Genomic DNA, 22,915 nt, shown 5'->3' with positions numbered 1-22,915 from the left:
GGACAAAATTAAAAGTTCTTTTCCTTGCCTTTCCTACACTGGAACGGACGTGCGGGTGCAGTGTTACATGCTCTTCAAAGTTACACTTAGTTCATCCACTGACCGTCTACTCTCTCTAGATCATGGGTACTCACAAACTTTCTCTCAGGGGCTACATTTACAGTGTAGTTTGGGGCCGAGGGCCGCACTGGTGGGGGCGGAGTCAAAGGGGGCGGGGCTAAAGCAAAACGATAACTTGTGACCATGAGGTTGCACACAGGTCCCTGCAGCAGATGCCCTCACCCACTGAGCCACCAGACCCAGCATTTACATACATCTCTCTCCCTCCTGCTCTCCCTCCTGCCCTCCCTCTCCATCTCTCTCTCCCTCCTGCCCTCCCTCTACCTCCCCCTCTGTCATCTCACTGTGTGTGTGTCTATCTGTGTCAGCCTTCAGCCCGGGTTGAGACCGCTTCCTCAACGCGCACACACAGACAACAACACCAAAGTACTTAACAGGTCTTTAAAAGACCATTAACATATTATTGAGGCTTTGTTTGTTGTAGCGCCCCTGCTTCTCCACCCTGACAATCACTGCTTGCCCGGCCCCACAGAGGCTTTGTTCTATTTCACCTCTTTGTGGCCTTGCATCTCCACTCTGCTCTGTGGGGGCCGGGGGAGCAGTGATTGTCAGAGTGGAGATGCAGGGGCGCTAACAGGTGAAATACAAAAAAGCCTCTGCTCTGTGGGGGCCGGGGGAGCAGTGATTGTCTGCAAGGTCTGCGCACCGCCAAGGAAGGCTTGCCGGGCCACCACCGGCCCGCGGGCCGTACTATGAGTACCCCTGCTCTAGATACACATATGCTATCTAAGAGTCAGATAGTAGCATGATCCAGGTATATGGACACATACAGTTTCTGTGTCACCCACCCAGGCTGTTGTCCTTCCACCCATCATTGCTTCATCATTCACCCAGCCATGCATCTCATATTCTTGCCTTCCCAGCTAGTCTTCAATCTCAATAAGTAAGGAATATATAAGAGCTTACCTCTGGCCGCCACCACCACCGTCTCAACTCTCACAGCCGCCGCCTCCTCCCCTGAAGAATCGCCCTCCGCCTCCGTGTCGAGCACCACCACCTCCACACTGGCCCCGCCACCAGATGTTCCACCTACAAAGTACATTTAAGAATGTTAGAATAAAGCACTCACTAGTCTTTGGTCTAGGAATGAAGACATGTGAAAACAATGTAATTTGTGACTGTCTACGTTAAAGTTAAAAAAAATGTCCCTTTTTCCAGGGAAGGTTGTCTTGCTGCACTTTTTGGCACAACTGATGAAGGCTGTTTTTTTAACACGCACCATTTTTCTCCACACAGACAGAAGATGGACTTCTAACAACAAGATCAAGTTGAAACCAGGTGAGAGCTCGGCTCGACCACAAGAAATGTCTTCAATTAATCGTCAGCACTAACCACTTATCCATTATCAGTTAAACGTTTAGTTTTATTATGACTTCATTTTAATAAATGTGTTTACTTTTAATAAAGCTTTTAAACTTAAATACAATCTGTGTATTTTGGTCCAGACTAGAGTGACTGAGCGAAAGGTTTTGCAATTTTTGCAAGCATGAGTCCAGATAGAACACTTCAAAAGACATTATGGACAATCCCAGAGGACTGCACTAAGTTGATAGAGCTATTGCTGACTAGAATCATGGGAGTTTCGCCAACCGTGCAATCTTAGTTAGCTACACAGACAGACTAATAAGAATAATCTAGTAATACCACAGGGAGTCATAGTAGAGGCAGGATAAGAATTTAGATACAGTCTACAAGAAGAGCAAAGACAATTTTGAAAAAAGTCAAATGAGGAACGCTAGGAAAAATAGGTACTAGTCTAAAATGAAAACTTACTGGGGCCAGCAGAGGAGCCCTCGCCTGCCCGATCCTGGCCCTGTTGAACAGCATCCGCCGCCTGCTGCTCCTGTGTCCTCCTCTCGCCCCTGGGGGGAGCTGACGTACAACATGAAAGAAAGAACAGAAAACATGGATGATTGTTGCTAGTCAATGTCAACCAAATCAAACATTTCAAAAGAACAATAACAAAATATTTCCGCGAAATTATATTGATTAGGGTTAGTTTTCATTTATTTGCGGACCTGTGACTTCGAAAGTCACGTAACTCACTAAACAAGTACTGAAACGTTCACCTAGGACTGGCAGGCAGCAGTCCGCAGGCAAGACGCAAAGTGACAGACAAACTCCATTGTGATTTCAGTCAGATCAGTGACAACACTAACAGTTGCCTGCTACATTACCAGTCATTTAAATAGTCAAACTATCAATCCACCGCCACTATTTTTCTTATTGTCAGGGGTACAAAGGAAGGGGCAGATTTAAGCCCCTTGCGGCTCTTTTGCGCCGTTCTTGCGTGACTTTTGTGACGCAGCAGCTAAACAAAAAAGGGCGCCATGGTGCGGCGTATAATATTATAACAACGTGACGCATTTGGGAGATGCATCCCGTTGTAAAGCCCTGCGCCATCAGGGGGCATTCCGGCGCAAGGGAGGGCATTCCTGCGCTGGAACACATCCTAATAGTGGCTGAGGGAAATCTACAAAATTTCAATCAGTCACCTTTAGGACAATGATGCGTCACACAAACCCTGCACCTGCTTGAAGCAGACGTACGGCTTGACCCAGCATTGGGGAGATAGGGTACCCCAGAGCATTGCTGGAGCTGCGCCATCGTTGTGACGCAACTCCAGCAGTAAAGCTTCGGTGACGTTTTGGGCCCATGGTGCGCCGCATTGCAAATACGGCGCACCATGTTTGGTGGTGGTACCGGGCCGCACAATTAATGGCGCATCCCTGCTACTTTGCAGGGATGCGACGGTAATTGCAATTCTGCCCCTTAGGGGCATACTTACTTACGCTTTCTGGCGCATCTCCAGAGATGCGCCAGATCAAATGCGTCACGCAAAACTACCCTTGCGACACGGCAGATGCGCCTCATTTACAATGCGGCGCGCCCTGGCGCAAGGGTAGGCACTTGCGTGACGCATCTCGTCATGTAAGAGCGGCGCATCGCTGGAGTCACGTCGCCAACGCAATGCAACTCCAGTAATGCTCAGGGCCACCCAATACTTGCTGTGTCAGTCCTTTAGCCTGCTTCGATCAGACATAAGGAATTGAATTGACGTAGCAGCGTCGCAGAAGTGCCTGCGTTAAATCTTGTAGATTTCACGCAGGCAATTTTGCGAGGCGCACAGCCGCCGGACCGCCCACCCTGCGTACTAGGAACGCACCCATTGTGGTGCAGGCCCATGGCTTTATAACGTGACGCATCTCCCTAGATGCGTCATGCTGTAAATGACTCGCAGGGATGCGGCACGTTTATGCCGCTGTTGCGTCACGCAAGGCAACGTAAACGTGGCGCAAGGGGCTTGTAAATGTAATCTGCCCCCTAGTGTCTAGCATTACGCAGTTCTGTAAAGTACACTCATACATAATAGTTACTCAGGCCAATGAGACCATGAAATAGAAAACAAATAAGCATAGTAGCAACGCCACTGAGAAGGAGAGCAGTGCACCTGAAATGCACAGAAGATTTTGAAATATAATTTAACTACAATGTAATCGTCATCAGCGGCATTATTGGCTTGCTCCATGTAAAAAACAAATATTTGCAATACAACAACACAGAGCAGGAGAAAACATCATAGTAGTGAGTGATTAAATGGCTACTACTACTCACCAAGCCCGGGGATCTCCAAGCCGAGCTGGTCCAGCAGGTCGCGCTCGCGGTCCAGGAGGTCCGTCCAGCGATGGGTGACCTGGCTGTAGGTGCGCTGGACCCCGTAGAGGTGGGATATGGCCCAGCACACCTTCTCCCACCGCTTCCGGCGCTCCCGCATGTTGTAGCCGCCGGCCGCGATCCTGCCGCCTCCCGCGATGGTCCTGGGCAGGCGGCGCTGGACGAAGTAGACCAGCGCGCCCACTTCCTCCGGGCTGAATATCTCCCGTCGCGTCACCTGCTCCCCCCTCAATCTCCCGCATGCTGTCCTGGCACTGGGTCCAGCACTACTCCCCGCCGCCGCTGCGGCCCTCAAGTGCCTGGGCAGCTTCACGGCGCCTGGCTTGACCATGGTCTGGGCAGGTAAGGTAGGAAGAAGTAGAAAATTAAGAAAGAATAGGATAGGGAAGAAGAAAAGAAAAGAGTTTAAAAAAGTAGTTTAAAAGTAAAGAAAAATAGCAGAAAAGACAAAAATATACAGCTAGGAAAAGAGAGGGATAGATAAGAAGCAAAATCGTAAAAAAAAAACTGAAAACAAGCAAAGGATGGCAAAGATACCAAGAGGATTAAACACCATGCCCAGACACAGGAAATGAATGAAAAACAAGATGGCCGGCGCCCGTTCACGAGCGCGAAAGTAAGTTCGCGCGAGATTTTCCTCGCGATCTCGTGCGAACCTCTAGATTTCCCGCGCGATCTCGTGCGAACCTCTACTCGCAATGCGCTTACTGCGCGAGATTATACATAGCGGGCGGAAACGGAAATACGTCACGCAAACAAAATGGCCGCGCCCGTACTCGACCTTGGGGTAAATTTGCGTGTTGCGCTGCAAGCGGCTCGCGAATACTGCAAAAAAACTCGCGAAACAACAAGCCGCAAAAAAATAAAATGCTCATTCGCACGAATTGGCGGCTTCCGCGGTCGGTTTCGCACGACGCCGCGCCCCGCGAATAGCGCGTAAAAACCGAAAAACGATTTCAGCAAAAGCAAAAGCAATGAGCAGGTGCAAAAGGTCAACCTCATGATTTGTAACGATTCTCTGTAGTGCTTCCTGAGGGGGCCCTCCAGAATTCGGTTGCCTGCTTGCAACTATTGTGTGACCCTGCTCTGACCTTAACTGTATGCCACAAAGGTCCTGATTTACAGCTAAAGGAGCAGACAAGCAGGTGCCAGGCTGGAACTTGAAATTCTTTCAGTGACACATTAATTAGCCCCTAATTCATTATTGTCAGTTGGGGCAGGGCAGGTGTTGTTAATAAACTAACCCCAAATTAATTCATGTCAGTTCAAGCAGGGCAGGTGGGCTTGCTTTTCCCCCCCCATCTTCTACAGTGATGATGAACCAGAGGGTGGCATTGATGTAACAGAGGGTGGCATGGGTCAAAGAGAGGGTGCCAGTGGTGAAACAGAGGGTGCTGGGAGGCTGTGATGATGAACCAGACGTAGAAACAACATAGTCGCGACCGTTGCGAGCCGACAAGTAAGTTCGCAATTGCGAACTAGTACCAAATCCTCGCGAACTGGTAGAAACACTTGCAAACACACAAAAAAAAAATCCGCAAATTCGCGAGAATTCGCGGATTTTGCGGATTGCCAATTCGCAAATCCGCAAAATTCGCGAACGCGAGATTCGCAAAATTCGCCCATGCTTATTAGGGATCTTAAGACTCGAGGTCCCGATGCCTGCAGGAATTTCAGACCTCAACCCCAACCCCCTCCGAGGGCTCGCCAGTCTACCCCCTCCAGCCCTCAACGTAAGGGAGCCCTTCAAACATATCAGTGTGCTTATTATAAGGGGTACGGCCATTGGATAGATGAGTGTCCTGTGTTAGCTGAAAACATCCGATCAGGGAAGACTCTGCCTCGCGCTCCCAGGGAGGGGAGGCCGACTAGGGACCATGGACCGCCCCATCCACAGGACAAAGAACGCAGGACCAGGGATGGCTCTCCCATCCAGCAGCACCCGGCCAATAGGTTTGATGGGTATGAAGCAACATGCACTTATTACAATGATGATTATGATGAAGTTGATGAGACAGGGTCCTACCAAGCATAGGACAGCCAGGAAAGGGGTATTACCAGAGTGCAAATTCCAGTGGATCAAAGGGGCCCGTATGTTCAAATGTCAGTTGTGAGGAACGATCAGAATTTTCTTTTGGATACTTGGGCCACCAGGTCTTCTATTGCACGTCTGTCAGTCCCGGAGGCACCCCTTTCTGGCAATATGAATGTCTCCATGGGTTTTGCAGGAACACCTGTGACCAGCCCTGTCTCTGAACCCCTTCCTCTCGATATTGGCCCTGCACATGTTGATGCTCCCTTGGTCCTTACTACAGGTTGCAGTGAAAACTTGTTAGGCATGGATTTACTGAAAGCTCTGTATGTGACCATATCATGTAGTCCCCAAGGTGTATCCCTAACAATTTCTCCCACCGCAGCTTCCTATATGTACCTGTCCGGCCCCTCCCACCAGATTTGCAGTCTTTACCATGCTCCCTCTGGGCTTTATCAGACACTGATGTAGGGTGTCTCAACATATCCCCTCATGTGGAACGCATCCAGCCAGGTGCACTTCTCTCCCGCCTCCGGCAGTATCGACTGCCCGCGGAAGGAGAAATGGCCCTTTTAATAATAATATCTGAATTAATGGACAAGGGCGTGGTGGAGGAAACACATGGCAATATCTGTAACAGTCCCATTATTCTTGTTCTTAAAAAGACAAATGGAGATGCTCTCTCCCCTAAAATATACTGATTCGTGATTGACCTGAGAGCCCTTAACAAAATAACAATATCCCAATATCCTGTTGTCCCCGACATTACAGCCCTCTTAACGATGGTCCCTTCTGACGCAACGCACTTCTCTATCATAGATCTGAAGAATGCTTTTTTCAGCATTCCTATACCTCTTGACAGCAGACATTTTTTTGGTTTCTCCCTTGGTGTGCGGAGCTTAAGATTCTGCCGTGCCCCTCAAGGTTTCACAGTGAGTCCCAGTATCTATAGTCAAGCCCTAATAAGTCAACTAGATTCCTTGGAACTCCCTGATAATTCCACACTATTACAATATGTAGATGACCTCCTCATTGCTGCAAATTCTGCCCCAGCATGTAAAGAAGCTACTCTCTGTTTGTTACGCCACCTTGCCCTCCATAAGCACAAAGTCTTTTTGAAAAAACTTCAGTTTTGTCAAGAGAAGGTGACCTATTTAGGTCATCTCCTCTCGAAGGAGGAGAGGCAGCTCACCGCTGATCGTGTAGCCATTATCAATGCTATGACGACCCCACGAACACAAAATCAGGTGCGAGCCTTCATAGGCCTAAGCTCATACTGTAGACAGTGGATTTCCAATTTTTCGGCCATGGTCAAACCTCTTCTTGCCCTCACCACTAAAGACATATCAGACAGTTCCTTTCCATGGACTAGAGAGCATGCACAGGCCTTCCAAGATTTAAAAAAGTCTCTGTGTACTGCTCCAGTCCTCGGTACTCCTGATTATAACAAACTATTTTTTCTTTTTGTACATGTCTTGACCCAGATGTTCGGAGGTCACCATCGGCCATGTGCCTATTTTTCAGCCACCTAAGATCCTGTTGCAAGGGCTCTCCCAGGATGCCTACAGGCGACTGCTGCGGCCGTCCTCATGGTCTGTCAGAGTGCGGGGATCGTCATGAACTCCCCCCTGACTCTGATGGTCCCCCATTCTGTACATACCCTCCTTAATAACACCAAGAAACAGTACCTCACTAGCGCACGACTCACAGGATATGAACTGACACTCTTTGCCAGCCACATTAACATCAAAAGATGCACTGCACTTCTACCGTTCACCACCACCCTCACTGCCCCTTCACCGTCATAGCTGGAACAAGGCCACTAAAGAACATCTTATTGCCTTCCTCAGTACCATGTAGAGCATCCATGCTGGAGTCCCAGTGTACCCTTGCCCGTATCACATCTTCCATAAAGCAGCCACCTCCATCGTTGTAGAACTTTGACGCACCATCAACTGCTCCATCGAACCCGCCACCTTCCCTGATGACTGCAGACACGCCAAGATCAACCCCATGCTGATAAAGCCATCTGCCGACCATACAGACCTCAAGAACTTCAAACCCATCTCCCTCCTCCCCATCCCAGCCACGGTCATCAAGAAGGCCATCAATGTCCAACTCTCCACATTCAAAGAAGAGAAAAACGTTCTGGACATCTCTCAAACTGGCTTCCGAAGTCACCACAGCGCCAAGACTGCACTCCTTGCTCCCACCGACAACATCCACTCCCTCCTCGACCACGGCAAAACCGCAGCCCTCATCCTACAGTACCTCTCGGCCACCTTTGATACGGTCTCCCACCGCACCCTAATCACAAGACTCTGCAACAAGGCCCTGGACTGAATTTACTCCTTCCTTACCGGCTGAACACAGCTAGTCAGACTACCTCTGTTCCTCTCAGAACCTACAGAGATCAGCTGCGGAGTGCCCCAGTGCTCCTCCCTGAGCCCCACCCTCTTCAACGTCTACATGGACTCCCTTACGACCATCATCAGAAACCATAGACTCAACATCGTCTCCTACACCAACAACATCCAGCTGATCCTCTACCTCACCAACATACCCACAGCCACCAGAACCAACTTTCACAGAGGGATGAAGGCTGTGGCCACCTGGATGAAAGATAGCTGCCTCAAGCTCAACTCGGACAAGACTGAAGTCTCATCCTGGGACCTTCCCCCTCGGCTTGGGATTACTGGATGGCCCACAGCACTGGGAACCCCTCCTATCCCCATGGAACTTGCATGTAACATCCACATCATACTGGACTCCTCGCTCACAATGAACCGCCAGATAAATGCTGTATCTTCATTCTGCTTTCACACGCTCAGCCTGCTTCGAAAGACATTAAGATGAATCCCCACAGAATCCAGAAATAGGGTCACCCATGCACTCATCACCAGCAGACTCAACTACTGCAACGCACTATGCCGGCGTCACCCAGAAACAGCTCAGAAAACTACAGAATGTTCAAAACACAGCAGCCAAACAGGTCCTCAACATCTCCCACTGCAACAATATGACACAACACCTCTGACAACTCCACTGGCTCCCAGTCAACAAGAGAATCACCTTTGAGCTCCTCACAAAAGGCTACAAAGCTCTCCCAGATGCAGAACCCACACATCTGTGCCTCTCCTTCCACGTACCAGCCAGGAATGTATGATATTATCCCGCTTTATTTCTCCCCCAGGGAATCCAAACGCGGTTGTTACAATGACCATGTTGTGATTCCGCATACCATTTCTCCGCAAGTCGGAATAACGACTTGCGTAGGGGGGGCGCTGAATGTTGGAATAGTATAATTTACTATTCCAACTTCAGTCTGTGCGGACAATAGGGAAGGAGTTGGATTTTAAATCCAACACCTTCCCCCCTCCCTTCCGCAAATCGTTGTTCCGACTTGTGGAGTAATGGTATGCGGAATCACAACGCGGTTGTTGTAACAACCCGTTGTGATTCCCTGCTGGGAGAACGATTTGTGGTAAATGTTGTTTACCTCCAGCCAGACAACTTCACTCTACCCAACTTGCCCTGGGCTCCATCCCACAGATTCACAAGACCAGAACTGGAGGAAGATCCTTCTCCTACTGCGCTGCCAAGACCTGGAACACCCTGCCACTTCACCTCAGGCAATCCCTGTCGCTAACCCAATTCAGGAAGGATCTCAAGACCTGGGTCTTTCACTGAACCTCCACCACCAGATGGGTCAGCATCCCCCCCCTCCCCACCCCCAATGCCTCGAGATCCTCATGGGTGAATAGCTGTGCTATACAAACTCCAGATTTATTGATTGATTGACTAGTCTTTTGCACCCCCAGACAAGCGGGGGCCATGGCAGAGAGGCCGAAAATTCCAAACACCTCTGGGGTGTGAACCTCCAGAACCCTCACCTACCTCAAAGCTGGAACCATGTATAAATATTGGGCCCTGAGACCCAATAATTCAGTACACCTCTGGACTAGAGGAAGACTGCTGTGCTGCCCTGCTGCAAGGACTGCGACTCTGCTGCCCTGCTTTCTGAGTGAGAAGGACTGGACCTAGACCTTGAACCCAAGACCACCAGAGTGACACCAAGGGCTAGATGACTGGCCTCCTGATCAGAGCCTCAGTGACAGGAAAGCATCCAACCACCTTGAACCCAGCACTGACGTTTCCTTGATGTGGGATCTTGCAGGGCTCCACAACTAGGATTTAATGTACTTTTTTCTGCAGGCCTGCCTTGGTCTCTGTGCCTGGCCCATGCTCCATTGCAGTCAGCCTGAACTTGTGCCTTTGTCCCAATGCGGCGTGACCAAATAACCACAGTTGGCACTTTGTGCTTTTAGGCACTATTTTTACCTAAATCTTCAAAATTGCATAACTCCAGTTCTATTGATTGGATTTTTGTTGTTTTGGTCTCAGATAATGTATTAAACTGTACTATATATTTCTTAATTTTTGCGGGATTTCTCTTGTGTTGTGTTTTCACTTTATTACTGTTTGTGTGCTGCATAAATACCAAGCTACCCGAGGGATAGGCATGGGTTAATTTAGTGACTGTGTTTAACTCGACAGATATTCTGACTGTTGCTTAAGAAGCGCCCCTACCCCCCCCCCCCCCCCCCAATCAACAACCCAATTTCTCACAAGAGCGACTTTGTATAGCTTAACCCAACATAGTAATGTCCCACAAATGCACATTTTTTCCAAAAGCCACGCCGATCACAAAGTCTTATCACAACAATCAGACGTACGTCTGTGTGGGTACCACGTGTCAACACAAAAGCAAACAGCCCAGAGCTTCGTGAGGATGCACGATATAAACAGCTCATATCACCAAGATATCATGCAAACTGCTGGCGCACACCAATCACTAATGAAATACAATAACGTGAGGTCATCCTAACGAACGAGCCCTGGGGAAGCTGAAAGCTTGTGTCTGCCATCCGAGCACAGCCTCGTCTGCCCAGAGCACTGAAGTAACTGTGCCTGAGGAAGCACACGCCTGGAAGCTAAAAGTGCAGCGTGGTCTTTAAAGGCACTGCCAAGCACAGAAGACCTGCTGGCTTCTGTGAGGAGCGTGGGAGTCCCAGGGCATCCTAAGATAACCAGCTGTCTTACCCTCACGTCAACCTTCGATTCAATACCGTGGCCGAACCACAAGGGAGCGGGGCTGAAAGGGGAGGCTTCAGAGAGTCTTCAGCACCATGGACAGGTCCTGCTGCTGCAAGAAGTGACTCAAAATCCGGCGAAGGAGAACACGGTCCCTGTGTTATTTTTGTTTCATTTTCATTATTACCTTCTGTGCTGAGGTTCTTCCTTCGACTCATCAATCCCGTGTGTCCATAACCTACTTAAATGTAATTAAAGAGAATGTAATTCTTAATAAAAAGCTCTGGCTGGGCCGTCCTTGGTTTATTTAGCAGGCTGCGGTTTACTGTATACCGCCCCCGCCCTACAGTGCTGGCCCTCGGATGACGATTTCGGTCTCAGTGCGTATTTTAACGCACCCCCCCCCCCCCCCCCCCACACACACACACACCCACACACACAACTGACCAAAACACAATCATTCACACACATATATACGTAGATCTTATGTCTTAATAGGTTTCAGTTTTAGCGAACATTTCTCCTGCTCCCTTCTGTTAATGTATTTTGTAGTTTGAGGTTAGAAGACCCCTCCCCACGCTCTGTTGATGGATGAGATTTCGTTTGGAGGAACCCTCCCCTCCCCACCCCAGTCAAACAATCGCTGCTGTACAGGATTTGAGGTTTTGTGATTAGTGTTTCCTCCAACCCTCTGCCCACCTGGGTGTGACGCATTTGCGTTTCTATGATTGCACCCACCTGGGGCTGTATATGGGATTTTGTGAGTAGGTGACACCATCCTTTGGGAACCCTCCGCACTAGCCGATGGCTGTAGGTTTAAGCCAGTGAATGTATAAGCTACCAACATGTTATTTGTGTTTCCAGGATCAGAAGTAATGCTCTGCAATTACGGTTTTTGGGAGAACCCTACCCGCAGTGATTCATTGTTATACTTCAAAGTAAATCGCCCCGCCCCCTTCCTTCGCTACATTGCTCTCTCACTGGCAAGTACGGGGGACCCAAAATAAACGTGTCCATCACGAGCACATCTCACCCCGAGCGTGTGACGCTGACAGTGTGTAGAGAAGGGGGTGGGCAGGGGGTGTGCTGGGGGAGGGGGGGGGGGGGGTGCACCGGGTCTCCCAAGCGTGCATGGGTCTTTCACCGGCATAGCGACGTGAAGGAGAAAAAGGTCACGGGAGGGGCTTCTCCTCCCAATTCAGGGAGAGAAAGAAAAATGCAAGGAGGAATGGCTGGGCACCCTCCCCTCCCCCCGCCTCCTACCCCCACCCAGGAGAGGCAGCTGGGAGGGGGCCGCATCCTCCGGAGCTGATTGCTGCGACGCGGCTGATGAAACCCTGCTTCACGGCTCCTATAGGGCGGCCGAGCGCAGGGAGGGGGCGGGGGTCCAGGCACGGCGCGGATTATCCTCATCCCAACCTCCTCGGTATCGCGACAGGCAAGAGGAGCGTCTCCGCTAGAGAAGGGGCAGCGCGGACGGCAGAGGGCCCGGGACCGCCACCAGAGGGGACCAGCAGCCACCCGCGCAGCCGAGGAACCCCCAGGGACCAGCCTGCCTCCCGCCGTCGGTACACAGTGCTCGGCTGTGGCCACCCCGGACGCCGTCCCGCAGTCCAGTCGGACACCGGAGACACCGTGCCACCGGCGAGGAGGGGTCACCGGGAATGCTCTGACTGTCACGCGTCTTTGATTTCCCAGTCGTCGCCCCGGCCTCGAAGAGCCCAGTCACGGTTTCTCTCTAGCGTCGCTGCAGGTGAGGCTAAGGGGCATGCCTTGACGTCGGACAGACCGAGCATGGGGGGGGTCGCCCAAGTGTAATGGCAGTCTATGGCTGGAGGGTACCCTAGTGTAAGGGGCGAGTCCATATGGGTAGGGTGACTAGAATTTTAAAGCCAAAAACCGTGACATTTTTCAAAAATAGAAGAAGGACTACAATGTGACTTCAAGCGAGCGCACAGAATGACAGCGCTCCTCAGCAGAGAATTACAGAACAGGCAGTAGAGCATACATAAAAGGCAATTTTTAAACCCCGCTGCTTGCCTGTTAATTAAATTGCTTTGAAACAACTACCTACCCCTGCTTTGTAAAACATAAAGAGCACCCTCCCCCTGACCCTCTTAAAAACTGGGACATGAACTAAATTTCTTGAAATCTGCTGGGACACGTTGTGAAAAACCGGGACCGTCCTGCCAAATCCGGGATGCCTGGTCACCCTACATAAGGGGTACAAGCTCAGACGGGGCCTATCTACAACGGTCCCTAGCCTGGGGGGGGAGACGCCTAGAGGAAAGACAAGGGAAGCTGAACACTAGAGAGAACCCCGACCTTACGTGGGGACTGAAACCTATAGGGGGATCCGCAGCTAGACAAGCCAGGCCTACAAATGCCATAGCCTATCCGCAGGGGAGGACAACATTATGCAACAGGGTTCATTAAATCATGTGGTAAGAAAAGGCAAATTATGCAGCTTAATGCAGCACATTTCGTGATAGTATTCGTTATTTTGTCATTTTGAAACATGTCAACGCTGTCTGGGCAAAGGGTTGGTTGTTAGATACAACCATGCATGCCTAAACAATGTGTCTGAACCACGACGTGTCTGTAAAAGGCATGCCTTTACAAAGATTTTAGTTGTAAAGGCATGATTGTTAAAGGGATATGCATGGTAAATTGGACACCCCAATCCCTCTGCCTCTCACCATAACACCTGATACCCCAGCCCTCTAAACCACCCCGCCCCAGCCCTTAAAACTACCCATGTCTCCTCACCCTGAGGCCTAACACACGCCCCTGCCCAAAAAACAAGCTGACCCCAGCCTCCTGGCCTGAGCTTTTAAACTGTTCCCCGGCCCTGCGAACTTCCCCTCCCCCCCGCCCCTAGGCCTAACACCTTGCCCCTGCCAAAAACTACCCCAGCCCCCTGCCCTAAAACTGCCCCCACCATTGGAAACTGCCCCTCCCAAACCAAGTCCTAAAACCCTGTCCCAGCCATTAAAACTACCCCAACCCCACTGTCCTGAGCCCTAAAGCCCTGCCAAAACCACCTCCCCCTCTGAGCCCTAAAACTGACCCCAACCCCTAAAAAATCTCCCCCTCAACCCGGCACCAGCCGCACTTACCAGGCGCCTGGAGCTTCCTCTCCCAATCCTTCCTGTTCCTCTTCCCGCCCATCTGCACATCTATACCGCTGACTGCCTTATTCACACATATGCTTGGCTAAGGCAGAAGTTTTTTTTAAGGCAGAAGAGTGTTTAAGGCAGAAGCATAGTGTAGACAAGTGCTGTCCAGCTTGTGTGCAAACAGCATGTGTGGCTCAACCCACGTTGAAAAGGCCGTTTCCCCAAATGCTTAATCTAACTAATACTAGTTTAACGCACAAGCACAGCAATAAGCAATAGAAAAGTGACCAGTCAACCTTCGTGAAGGGTCTTACACTGCGCTGCAACATATTTAGCCGAGATTTTATTAACTTTTGATCCATTTGACCAGAAGCAAACATACAGTATGCAGATTATGGAGCAGGTGATGGATTATGTGGCAAATGCAGCAAATCCATAACTATCTGGAAAATGCAGCATTCCTAGACTGATTACAAATCTGAAGTGGTGCACACCCAGGCATTATCCCATGGCCTGGATGGCCCTAGGCCAACACTGGTGCATGCCTAGACGATGCAGACATGCGCGTTCCCAGGCCTAGAGAGGAAGTCCTGCTTAATGCTCAAGTCCAGAGGAGTTACTACCTATACCAGTTAAAGCCTTGAAGGGGTCAAGGCAAGAGATGGGGGCAAGCTTAGACGGTGTCCAGGCCTAGAGGAAACACTGGCCTAGATTTGGCAAACCTAGGGAGAGCTGAAGCCATTTAGAAGCTAGCGGCCCATGGGGCCCTGTCCAGAGCCAGGACAGCCTTTGCCACTGAAACAGCTCAACGGGTTACGCGCTCACTGTTGAGATTGATGTGAAAAATGCATATCACATGTTTCACTCAGACTTTCATTCTTCGTAGGTCGACAAATGTGGTACCTGCACATGGAAATACTAGTAATACTAGCTATTTTCATTGGTATGAAACAGCAGTTGTGAGGTAGCAGGCGCTATATAGCATCAAATTATTATTATTAGAGGGGTGCCTGTACCTTTAGAGGGACAAGTCTGAAGGCTCCGGAAGGGACCCCAGCTTAGAGGGTCTAACCTAAGGAGAGTTCAAGAGTAGACGGGGTCAAGCGCACAGATACCATGAAGCAAGGAAACCCTAGCCTACGAAAGGACCTCTCTGATGGGGTCCCTCTCTTGAGGGGCCGGGCCCGGGGATGTCCTGGTGTAGGTGCACCCCAAACCTCGAGATTCCAAATCTGAGAGAGCCTTAGGTAAGAGGTGACCATCGTCGACAGGAGGCCCAGGGTGCAAAAACCTAGAGGAAATCCAAGCATAGGGGACACAGACATTAATGGGGTCTCCAAGAGAGTGTCTGCACCCACAAGGCTCGCTCCCAGCGCGACCCAAGAGTTAAGGGGCCCAACAAAGCCCGTGCCAATGCTTTGATAGGCCCAGGTTTCCGAAAACACAGACAAAAAGCCTAAATACATGAAATGCTATAAGGGTCCAACATGTTGATGTACCCGAGGGAGGTACCCTAGTCTTTCAGGACCGTTGGGATCAGCACTGTCTCTGGCTTGATGGTACAAAGAGAGGCGTGAGCTCGGAGAGGCCTCTCTGAGCTCGGAGAGGCGGCCCAAGGCAGCCAGATCTAGGACGGAAGGGGAGCCCAGCAGGTCCACTAGATGAGAAGGAAGCAAAGAATGAGGCGGTGTTTGCGGTCCATGGTCTAGACGAGCCCCCTTGGATGAGTCCCAAATACTGGAGGCTATGTATGGAGTCAGGGGCCTGGAAGGTTCAGTGAGTCTACAAGAGCTTCCGGTTTAGGGGACAGGGGTGCAGGCACAGAGAGACACAAGGCTACAGTGCCCCAAGCCTAGAGGTGGCGGAATGGGCTTGAGGGACTATCACTCTTGGCTATTGATGGGCGCTGGGGTGGGGCTGGTGAGGGTCACAGCTTAGCGGTTATTTCCGGTGCACCGTGGATGTAACTGGGGCCACCGGAAGCCTCTCCCATCCGATCCCACCCTTCCTCCGCCAGAGCAGGTACGACCCCCGCCTCTATCGAAAAGGCGCCTCGGCAGAGCGTCAGCACCACGAAGCACCCTCAGCTCCCGGCAAGGACTGAGCGAAGGTCGTGGGGTTGGGAAATGTCGTTTTTGGTTTCGTTTGATTGGAGGGTTTATCGAAGGGCTGCAGGGCCCGGGTGCTCCGCGAGAGGGGGTCTGCTCAGGCTGGCGGGTCCTCTGGGCATCGTCTGCGGGCAGCGGCGTAACCATCAACCCCTCCCCCCTTTCCTGCAGAGTGTGATGTGGAATCCCCAAGTCTCCCATATCCCACAGACGCTCATTGGCCTTGGGTGGAGTGGGGGCCCCGTGAAGGGTACCCCCTATGCGGGGACTGATAGAGCCTCTGCATCCGGGGTCAAAACAATGAATGGTGTCCGGGAGGAGTTAAAGGTGTTCAGGGCTTCTGAAGGGGTCGTGACATCGAGTAATACAGTTCGTCTTATTGTAAGCGATGCGTTTACAGTGGGGAGAGGTTGAGGCGGGTTCTGAGGTCATCAAGTGGGATTCTACCAATGGCAACCCGCACGGCTTTGTGGGGAGCTTTCATCCCATACTGTGAATGCAACCCCTCCACCGCATTTGTCATAATGGCCGTTCACCGGCAATCGGTGCATGTCAGTGCCAAGCGGCATTTGTTTATCTTAAAAGAAGCTACGGTTTGAGATCAGGTACGGATGAATTGACAATAAGGCGCCTGGAATTAGGCAGCAACACGGAAATTAATTATGTGTAAATGTTCACTAAATTATGCGGCCAGAAAAGGCACATTATGCACCATAACCGGGGCCCTTGGAATTAGGTGGCATAAGAGGACATAGTTATGTGGCAGGATTGACTGAATTATGAGGCAAGAAAAGGAAAATTATATTCGTCATTTTTACAAAGGTTACCAATGTCTGCAAAGGTTTTCTCTTTATTATTATCAGTTTAATACCCAAATACAGCAATTAGCAACTGATAGGTGAACCGATAACTTTTCAAATGGTCTGTCGTAGTACAGCAACAGAGCTGGCAGCAGGTTTAGCAACTTTTGACCCATTTGAGCTAGAAATTTGTTTTATTGATAATTGCAAATTAAAGGGCAGATGACATATATGATAAATCGGGCAAGTAAAAAATGTGCAGAAAACGCCATGTATGTAAAATTACATCATTTCAGTTGCCCTGGCCATAATGTAGCTCATTCTATTCCACTAATAATTAGCTATTTTGTCATTTTAACATACATTATTATTGACTGGGGAAAAGTGTCCCTTGATCAGTACCAACTGAACACTGCAAGGTAGCATTAGCAACTGAAAGGAGACCAGTTAGCAGCATGTGGCTCTTTTTAAAGTAATTTTTGACCAATTTTGACTCAAAACGTTTCTGTTTACCACTGAGACCCTTAAATTATGCACCAGATGGTGAATTAGGCAGAAATTGTGGTTAAACCTACGATTATGTGGAAATCGTGGAGGCTGAGGAGTTGCATCATTCCAGAGGCTCTGCATGGTGGCAGATGCTGAAGCTGCCTAGAAAACCATGGTCGAATGACTGCAGGCTCAGAGTTCTTCAGGGCAGGGTCTGATGGACTGATTGGTTCTGTGTATTCAGAGCATGCTTAGAGCTCTTCAGGAGAGGGTTTGATGGAGTGAGGGAGGGTTATGGAGATTCAGGACAGGGTCTTATACAGTCAGAACCATTTAACAATTATGCGAAGAATGGTATACACGTAGGGTTGTGCAGCAATGAAGGACAGGTTCTAAAAGACTTATGTAAGGTTCTTAGGACTTGAGGAAATACAACCAATCTTGTGAGGTATCCAGGCATGCTACGGAGGCATAGCTGGAAGGTTTGATAAAGGATCCATGGCAGCTTCTGAGAGAATCAGGGCAGGACCTGATGGATTCAGTTTGGGAGATTCATGGCATGGTCTCAGCTGCTCAGAGTATGTCCACTCAGATTCAGAATATGTTCACTGTCTTTAAAAACGTTTCTAGTTGATTGGGTAGGTTTCAAGGAACAGGAGTAGCTCCTGAGCAATTCAAGACCATTTTCAGGAATCCAAAGCAGGCATGGGTAATTATTGGCATGTTCTGAGCATTCAGGCCAGGTTCTGTGATGGTCACAAAGGGACATATTTATGCCCCTCCTAACGCAGCCGTAGCCCAGCGGGGCAAACCTTGAAATCATATCTATGAGGCCACGTAAAGCCACTTTGCGTGGCTTTGAATGGCCTCATAGATATTGAGTGAGGCAAGGCAGCGCAAACCATGCGTTGCCTCACTCTGCACTCAGAAGACATTCCATGGGCGCTCTGGCGGGTGATCCCATGCAGCACCCATGGATGTTGACGCTTGCCCAGATTTACAAGACTATGCAAATCTGGGGATGCGCCCAAACAGTACGCCTCCTGAGGTGAGGCGTACCGTGAAGAAATAACTTGATCTCTCCTCATTTTTCCTCTTTCCACGTGTGCTGCATTTTGCAGCAAATATAGAAAGACGAAAACGCCTCTTGGGATGTTATTGTGCAGGGAGGTGCCCCTTCCTGCACAAACACAATCCTGTCAGCAACCCAGAAACCCTTGCACCATGGTGCAAGGCAGTGGCATAACTGTGGGGTGGGAGGGGAGGTCCACCCCGGGAGTCACTGTTTTGGGGACGGCGGGAGCTGGGAGCACAAAGTAAGTTTTGTTGTTTGTTTATTCTCCCTCGTTGAATGCATCCCTGCTCATCAGGGTCTTTAGCCCACACTCCCGAACACCCCTGCTCTTATCGGCACTGGGCAACAAAGTAAAGGAATCGCCACGGGAGTCAAAAGACCTAGTTACGCCACTGGTGCAAGGGTTCCTGCATTAGTGCTAGGCTGCAGAAACGGCACCTGCACAGGGGAGGAAGGACAGGAATGCGACTGATGGTGTAGATACAGCACATTCTTGCCCTTTCACTTTGACGCAGGGCAGCACATCAAGGTGACTTGCTGCACTGCCCTACGCCAAAACCACATTAATGAGGCCCACAATGTAGAGTCAGAGACGGGGCTGATTGTGACAGATTTAGAGCACGTACTATGAGGGATTAAGAGGACATTTTAGTGGGTTCTGGAAGGATTTGAAGAATTAGTGATGGATCTAAGGGCTTCTGTGCAGGTCTTGGGGGTGCATGACCGACTCCAATGGATTTAGGGCTGGTTCTCAGCTCTTTCAGGGAGGGATTTGTGGGTGCAGGTCATTTTTAAGGGGATTTAGTGCGAGTACTGGTTGACTCCAACCCCAATTTGGGAGGACCGAGGGCGTTTTGTTAAGTACTCACAAATTATTAGAGATTCACTGCACATTCGCATGGATCCAGAGCAGGGTGTAGTAGAGTCATACCTGATTTTGATGGTTTTAGCCCAGATTCCGAGCTAGGTCTGAGCGAGTCAGTAAGTTCTAGGGATTCAGGGTGCCTCACGGGAAGGAAGGAAGCATATCCTTTTGGACTCCTGGTGTGTTTTGATGCTACAGTGTATAGTGTAAGAAACTTGGAGTATATTCCGTGGGTTTATGGAAGGTTTAAGGAGACATGGGTTGGGCTCTGACAAACTCTGGACAGAGTCTGAAGGATTCTGAGCCAATTCTGAGAGACTAAGGATGTCTGCTGGATTTGGTGATGAGTTCTTAAGTTTCAAGGCGGGTTCTGAGGATTAAGAGCCAATACAGAGCGGGTCAAGACTACCTTTCTTGTATCCACTGTTGATTATGATGATTCCTTGATAGGATATGGTGATTCAGCACCCATTGTCACTTTATTCTGTGGTTTTGTAAGTCGCAGTGACAAGTGTGAGGTGTTTGACATGCTATTCCTTCAGTTTGGAGACTCCCATAGGTCCACTGGCATTCATCCTGTAGCGGCCAAAGGCGTAAGATTGTGTCTCTGCTTCTACTTTCCCACCAACGTAGTATAGACAGTAACTGCAACTGTGGCAACTTCTCCTTTGTGATCAAAGGAAACCCGCTATACTCAGGGATCCCTTCTCCTGGGTCCTTGCTAGGGCAATCATGAGCTGTTCCTGAGATCTTTCTCCTCAAGCTGTTAGTGCAGAGCGGGGCATCGGAGTCTCTACCCCTGAGATGTCACTGGTGTCAACAACACCCATATTCTTTAGCCTGCGTTGGTGGTCAGGATTGTCGCACGTTACTCCACACTGCTTCGGAAGGTTTGGGTTCTCTCGCAATTCCTCTCTCACCACCAGAGTCTGTTGGGGAGGACTGTTCTGCAGTCATGTACCCTCATGCACAGTTTTAAACCCCTTGCATACGCAATCCAAGAAGTCCAAACCAAAGACGCTAATAATATAAAAAATCTGCAATCTTTTCTTGCAGTCTAACTTAAAGGAATTGCGGTACAGAGTGAAGTCTATGCTGCCTCTATAAATAATATATAAAGACAGATACATCAAAGCAATCCACGTTCCATTGTTTTCTGCTGGAAAGTAGCTGCTTGGTTTTTAATTCCTGACATGTCTATGGTGCAGCTAGGCAGTCCTGCTAGATTTCTTCCTGTACCCCAGTAGCGCCACAGAGATAGCATCCTCCATGTGCTACAATAACACTGCCTTCTTGCCAGAAATTACTTTTCTGACTGGAACCTTAGCTGCTGGAGGATCCCACTCCTGGCATCTGAAATCTGACCTCTCTTCAGAGGTCTTCACCAATGGCCACTCAGGAGTTTAAAGCAGAACTTTACCCCGATATTTGACTATCTCTTTCCAAGATGCAGCTTCAAGTAATCCTTCCTTTATCTTCACCAAAGAACTAGTCATTAATGCAGATGTGCTTAGAGTCCCAGGACAGACCCAGACTTCATTTAATCAAAAAGGGTCAAATCTGGGGCTAGCCTATGAGGGACCACAGATAGGGGCCTCTATGCGCCAAGTGCCACCTAAAGAGAGCATCCTTGCCAGACCTCTGTCTATAAGAGAGAGGATGGGATGATTTAGGCATAAGAAACTAGGAGAGAAAGCTTTACGGAAGCATCCCATCATGCAGGGCGCAAAGCACATGGACCTCAGCCCGACTGAGCCAGTGCCCCAGAGAGCCCGCCAAAAGGACCTCCTTCGAAGACCGCCTAGACAACAATGGACACAACAGCAAAGAGCTCCTCAGCATCGTGAAGGAACCCTCCAACCCCAGCTACAACACCAACGACATCCCACCATCACAAGACCTGTGCGACAAACTGGCCACCTTCTTCTATCGCAAGATCAAACGACATCCACGACAGCTTCGAAGTCGTCACCACCCCGGCAACCGCCGACACCCCCGCTCCCACGACCACCACCCGCACCAACCGCCTGCTCGCCTGGACCAACATCAACGACGACTACACCATCAAGATCATGAACATCCTCCACTCCGGATCCCCGGAAGACCCCTGCCCACACCACATCTTCAACAAAGCTAGCAGCAGCATCACACTCCACCTCCTGAAAACCATCAACATCTCCTTCGAGACAGCGACCTTCCCGGAGAGCTGGAAGCACGAAGAGATCAACGCTTTACTCAAGAAACCCAAGGCAGACCCCAAGGACCCCAAGAACCTCCGACCCATCTACCTGCTCCTGTTCCCAGGGACAGTCATCGAAAAGGCCGCCAACAAACAACTGACCAGCTTCCTCGAAGAGAACAACATCTTGGATCTGTTCCAGTCCGGGTTCCGCAGCAACCACAGCACCAAAACTGCCCTCATCGCCGCCACCAACATCAGGAACCTGCTTGACAACGGAGAAAGTGCAGCCTTCATCCTCCTGGATTTATCAGCCGCCTTCGACACAGTCTGCCACCGCATACTAAGAGCACGCCTCCACGACGCCGGAATCCAAGAAAAGGCACTGGACTGGACCACCTCCTTCCTCTCTGGCAGAACTCACAGCGTCCCCCCCCCTTCTGCTCCGAAGCCACCAAAATCATCTGCGGCGTACCCCAAGGCTCATCCCTCAGCCCCACGTTATTCAACATTTACATGGATCCGCTCGCCCACGTCGCACATTGGCACGACCTCAACATTATCTCCTACACCGATGACACCCAGCTGATCCTCTCCCTCACCAACGACCGCCAAAACCAACCCCCACAAAGGAATGAAGGCCGTCGCAGACTGGATGAGAAACAGCCGACTAAAGCTTAACTTGGACAAGACGGAGGTCCTCATCCTCGGTCCCACCCCCTCGGCCTGGGACGACTCCTGATGGCCGACTGCACTAGGAGCACCTCCTACACCCACCGACCACACAGACAACTTAGGTGTCATCCTTGACTCTACCCCCGCCATGATGAAACAGGTCAACGCTGTCTCCTCCTCCTGCTTCAACACCATCCGCATGCTTCGCAGGATGTTCAAGTGGATCCCTACCAAAACTAGAAGGACGGTCGCCCAGGCCCTCATCAGCAGCACACTGGACTATGGCAACGCACTCTACGCAGAAGCCCCGGCCAAACTCCTGAAACGGCTCCAATGCATCCAGAACGTCTCCGCAGGCCTAATCCTCGACATCCCCCACCGCAGCCACATCACACCCCACCTGAGAGACCTGCACTGGCTCCCTATCAACAAAAGGATAACCTTCAAGCTCCTCACCCACGCACAAGGCACTCCACGACACAGGACCAGCATACCTCAACAGCCGACAAAGCCTCTACACCCCCACCCGCCAGCTCCGCTCCGCAGACCGCGCCCTCGCCACCGTCCCCCACATCCAAAGAGCGACCGCTGGCTGCAGATCTTTCTTCCACCTCGCCGCCAAGACGTGGAACACCCTCTTCATCCGCCTACGGCAGACTGAAGACCTCTTAACCTTCAGGAAAC

General features: G+C 50.3%; 1 protein-coding gene across 2 annotated transcripts in view; it reads left to right on the top strand.

The window, feature by feature from the left end:
- The first annotated feature begins 12,238 nt into the window (after positions 1–12,238).
- Positions 12,239–22,915, top strand: part of SNCB (synuclein beta) — a 140,719-nt gene continuing 130,042 nt past the window's right edge. Inside the window, exon 1 of one of the 2 annotated variants that reach the window (XM_086931761.1) lies at positions 12,239–12,674. The gene's annotated coding sequence lies outside the window, so the exon portion shown is untranslated. The remainder of the gene's footprint in view (positions 12,675–22,915) is intronic. The other variant, XM_086931762.1, reaches the window with a different exon arrangement.

This window comes from Lissotriton vulgaris, chromosome 7, assembly GCF_964263255.1.
Source record: "Lissotriton vulgaris chromosome 7, aLisVul1.2, whole genome shotgun sequence".
Lineage (NCBI taxonomy): Eukaryota > Metazoa > Chordata > Amphibia > Caudata > Salamandridae > Lissotriton > Lissotriton vulgaris.
This window is presented reverse-complemented; position numbering and strand designations above follow the sequence as displayed.